Source organism: Peromyscus eremicus, chromosome 16_21, assembly GCF_949786415.1.
Source record: "Peromyscus eremicus chromosome 16_21, PerEre_H2_v1, whole genome shotgun sequence".
NCBI classification, from domain to species: Eukaryota; Metazoa; Chordata; class Mammalia; order Rodentia; family Cricetidae; genus Peromyscus; species Peromyscus eremicus.
Window position 1 is genome coordinate 67,584,911 of NC_081432.1, and position 5,208 is coordinate 67,590,118.

Below are 5,208 nucleotides of genomic sequence, written 5' to 3' on the forward strand. Positions count from 1 at the left end.
AAATTTCAACACCTCTAGCTCTACATTGATTTTCTATTGTCTTAGCCTTGTCTCTAAACCAAGTGCACCACTGCAATTGTGCTCAGGGTTCCAGGACAGCTGTTACTAATTCTTTCCAGTCCTGAGGAATAATTCTATGACAAGTTGACTAGGAGTTTAACATTTGCTTTACAAATGGAGAATGCATGCCATAGGATACTATAGTTTCCTTAAATCTTACATTTCTACTGGAGTCCAGTTAGCTTGTACACACCCTTGAGCAGGTAGTTCCTGTATGGCTACCAGATAAATTACATTTGATTGTTCAAAAACTGGCTGTCTCTCTGTTGATGTTGATGCCTAAGAAGATCCAGATTGCCATTGATGAACTCCTTTTTAAAAGAGTGATGGTTGCCAAGAAAAATGCCCATATGTCCAAACATTCTGAGCTGGCCGACAAGAACATGCCCAGTCTTCATGTAATGAAGGTCATGCAGTCTCCAAAGACTTGCAGCTATGTGAAGGAGCAGTTTTCCTGGAAACATTTTAAAAAATCTTTTATTTGTATTAGAAGAAAAGTAGCAATGGACAGGGCCTCTCCTTTCTATTCTTTTTTTTTTTAAGTTCTTTATTAAATCTTTGGGGGTTTCACATCATGCACCCAAATTCTGTTCCCCTCCCGGTCAACTCATGCCCCACTCATCCCTGCTACATCTCCCCATGAAAGAAAGCAAAACAAAGTAAGCAAGCAAAGAAACAAAAGCAAGAACAAAAACAAAAACAAAAAATGCAATAAACCATAACAGAACAAAAACCACACCAAAAACAGAAAAATCTTGGCTTCCCCTTCTCTCCTGACTCTCTATCACCTCTTCATCCATCTTGATGGCATTGGAGGCTCCAGTGTTTCATATAGTATACCTTTTGTCCCATCAGCTTGACTGGTAACTGTTCATTGTAATGAGTCATTAGTCTGGTTCAAGGCTTCTGGATTTTGGTACATCATCCTCACAGGGTCCTTATCAGAGCTCTTCTGGGGTATTTTGTGTCTTGGAGATCTTGTAGGTATTGTTCTGCAGGACCAGTCCCTTCATGAACTCTAGCAGGACCTAGATGCGGTAGATACTAGGGTGAGTCCACCCAAGGCCCAATTGTGGGCCTGGGTATTAGCCAGGCAGGTCAGATAGAGCCACTAGAGCCACCTGCTTCAGTGTGGTGGTGAAATCAGGTCTCCTACATGCATGCCTTCAGGGTAGGTAGGGGTGGGGGTACTCTCTCCCTAGTGCAGGGTGGGCTTGCTTGCTGTAGTGGCCCAGGAGGCTAAGCTAACTTTCCCAGGGCAGTGACAGGAAGAACTGGCTCAGTATAGCTCTCTGATTTCATCTCAAATGATTCCTAAGGCCTTCTGAGTTGACACTGGCAACAGACACCAACACAGACCCTAGCTGCTTTTGGACTATGGACCCAGATATGGTCCTTGGCAGCAGCTTAGGTCCAGACAACATCCTGGCTTTAGGTGGAAGGAATGGCTACCCAGATAGGAATTCTGGAAACATTTCTATTAGTACCTTACAAACAAAGGCATCCAGGATCTCTGAGATAACCTACCTACCTCTGCTTACTTCTGGAGATAGTGCCTCCCACCCTGTGCCATAACTTTTCTGAAACTAGCAGATCCAGAGGGTGAACAACCTGCAAGTTCACAAGAGGGGAGGCAGACAGAGACACCTACAGACACACAGAAGTGCTGTGTCCCCAGTGCTGATAAAAAAGCTGAGGCTAGGGCTGGCTCAGCAATTGAGTTCCAGTTTAGAAGCAGCTTTGGACATGAATGTGGTCAACCACTTCAGTGACATTGAAAATTATGTTGTGTTGAATAAAGTTTAAAGAAAAAAATATTGTCATGGGGCCCTATTCTATCAAACAGTGTTATACTATGGGATAATGCTTTTGTACACTGGTTTAATAAAACACTGATTTGCCAGTAGCCAGGTAGGAAGTATGGGCAGAATAAGCAGACAAGGAGAATTCTGGGAAGAGGAAGGCTGAGTCAGGAGATGCCAGCCTGCTGTCCAGGGAGCAGCATGTAATGGCACACAGGTAAAGCCACAGAACATGTGGCGACATATAGATTAACAGAAATGGGCTGAATTTAAATGTAAGGGCTAGTCAATAGTAAGCCTGAGCTAATGACCAAGCAGTTTAATTAATATAAGCCTCTGTGTGTTTGCTTGGGTCTGAGAGCCTGCAGACTGGGTGGGACACAGGAAAACTTTCAGCTACAATGTTATAGTGAAGGCTTTTTTTTGATACTTACTAGTATAAAGGCATAAGAATAAAAAAGACAGAGGTAAATTATTTTTATCTGAAGATAGTACGATAACATTTATGAAAAACCTCAAGGATGTCAATGAAAAAGTCATTATCAACATTAGGGAAAGTTTTCAAGCTGATTGACCATTAATTATTAGGCATGAATTGTAGAAAAAAATCAAAGCAAAACATATGCTAATGAATACTGAACAAAAAGACTGCATGGATTTTTATTTTAACTTATTTTTGTTATTACTCACTGTGTATGTGTGTTCCAACATTTTGTACAGATATGTAAAAGCATGTATGTCTCTATAACATGAACAAAGTAAAACTTTTCATGGGATAAAAAGAAATGACAGGAGAGGTGAGAAAAGGGAGGATGATAGCATTGTGTGTGTCCATGCATGTGTGTGTGTCTCTCTGTGTGTGTCTGTGTATGTGTGTGTATATGTCTGTGGGTATGTATGTGTGTCTGTGTGTTTGTGTCTGTGTGTATGTCTGTATGTATGTCTGTGTGTCTCTGTGTGTATGTGTGCATCTCTGTGTGTCTGTGTGTATGTATGTCTGTGTGTGTGTCTGTGTCTGTGGGTATGTATGTGTGTCTGTGTGTCTATGTGTGTGTGTGTGTGTGTGTGTATGTCTGTGTGTGTGTCTGTGTAACTGTGTGTGTGTCTGTGGGGGGTATATGCCTAACATATAGTATATACTTATATGAAAATTACACACACACACACACACTCACACTTGTGGAATAGCAGCAAGGCACTTCACAAACTTGATGCAAAAGTATGATGATCCAAGTTCAATCCTTGGGACCCCTGATGGAAGCTAAGAATTGAAAATTTTGTCACATATGTGCACACACCACAATACGCATCCGGTAACGAATACAAACTTTGAAAATTAATAAGCACTTTAAGGTGGAGGCACAAGCATTAGGAATTAGAGTTGAGATCCCCCACCCCAATATTCACTTGCCTCCAAACACTCCATATCCCAGATTGGGCTAGCGATGATGTATCCTATTAAGAGTATGGTCAACTAAAAACATTTTTAAAAAGTGTGTAGGTATGTATGGCAGAGGCCACAACAAACCTGAGGTTAAACAATATCAAATTGCTGGTCTTTTAGTTTAATAATATTTGCATAAACATCCAACAAAATTTTATGGATAACTAAAAATAACAGAACCTTGTAAATATTAGTTTGGTCTATAATTCAAAATGGATTTCATATTGCTTGTGGAAAAAAAGAAGCCCAGAAGGTGGGAGAGTATGTTCCTGGGGAGTGTTTTTGAGGGTCTGTCTCCGCTGGGTGTTTCCTGTCTCACACTCTGTGATCCTCTCTGCTTTGGCATGAACTGCTCTGCTCTGTCTCACTGTGCACTACTCACCATGATCGACTAGGACCTCCAAAACCACAGCCCAAGTGAACTCTTCCTCTTTTAATTTGTCACAGCTGGACCATGTGGAGGAGGTGGGAGGAAAGGAGGGAACACCGCTATGCTGGCTCTGCCTCCATTGCTCCTGATCAAGGTGGCTCAGGGTCTAGCGGCCCTGCAACCCTTGGACAACTTGTTCTGCTCGAAGAGAGGAAAGTCCCAGGAAGGCCCAGCTGACAGTCTGCTGCAGGGTAGGGCAGGCAGAATGCTGTGAGAAAGAGAAACCAGAACTGTAGAAAGCACAGGCCTTGCTGGACATCTGTGCAGTCGGCTCAGAGGGTTCTTGCAACCCCTGCCTGGGCTACCCACACTCAGCTCCATCCTTCGGTGTATTCTCCTTTTCTGTTCTTACTGCGGCAGCTGCAGCTCACTGAGCAAGAGTGGGACACAGAACTGAGTAAGTGTGTGATCAACACCTGAATGCGTTCTGTTCCACATCCATGGTGTCTATGCCAAGATTTCATGTGTTACACTTGTGAACTCAGTAAGATCAAATTTCTTTCAGCCAGCTTGGGGTAGTTCAGTGACAGAGAGTCCAATCAATATGCTGAAAGTGTTGAGCTTATGTCTAGAGAGAAGATGGTAAAGAACAGTAACAAGATAAAGCAAACCAGACAAATATGTTAAAACCAGTAGCAAATACAACATCACCAATTGCAAACTGGTGGAAAAGGCAATTTAGAAGTGCTGTGATAATACAATTAATTGTTAGGAAGAAGAATAGAAGAAAACAGGGAGGAATGGAAAAATAAAAAATGATAAAGAGTGCTGGAGCATAGACTCAATAGTTAAGAGCACTTCTTGCTCTTCCAGAGACCCAGGATTTTATTTTCCACACTCACATAGCAGCTCCCAACCATCTGTAACTCTAGCCCCACTGAAATCCAATGCTCCCTTCTGACCTCCAAGGTCACCAGATACACACATAGTGCATAGACATACATGAAAGCAAAACACTCATACACATAAAGTAACAAAATAAATAAACCTAAAAAAATTGTGTAGAGAAAAAAGAATTAATGTCTGAATTAAGGCATGTATAGTGAAAATGGGCTGGGAGTGCCATACGTGAAGGAGGAAAACACTTGACTGTTTGTCATATGAATTTGTCTGAGTTTGTAGAGGCCAATCCCCCACAGGCACTTCTGTCCTGCCCACTCTGCCAGGCACAGCTGCTCCTTCTATGTCCTGTGCATATGCCTAGCAAGGCCAGCAGAGACAGAGACAGATCTCGAGCCAGCAGAGCAGGCAGGGCCACTGTGAGTGCAGACCAGGGCAAGAAGGGCTTTGCTGTGGCTTAAGCAGGAGCTCCTGAGTTGGTGCAGCCACTGCCTCTGTGTTTCAACTATCTTGCTTTGCTTTGAAATCCCAAGCTGTAGTCGAAATCTGGAAGAAGCAATCAGTCTCTTTTGTACAAAACACTTTATCAGGGATCATAGGCTCCTCTGGCTTCCTCAAAGTAAGGGCTGAAG

At 42.6% G+C, this 5,208-nt stretch overlaps 1 pseudogene; it reads left to right on the forward strand.

Annotated features, from left to right (window-relative positions):
- The first annotated feature begins 329 nt into the window (after positions 1–329).
- Positions 330–1,832, forward strand: LOC131893801 (small ribosomal subunit protein eS10-like; annotated as a pseudogene).
- The last annotated feature ends 3,376 nt before the right edge of the window (positions 1,833–5,208 follow it).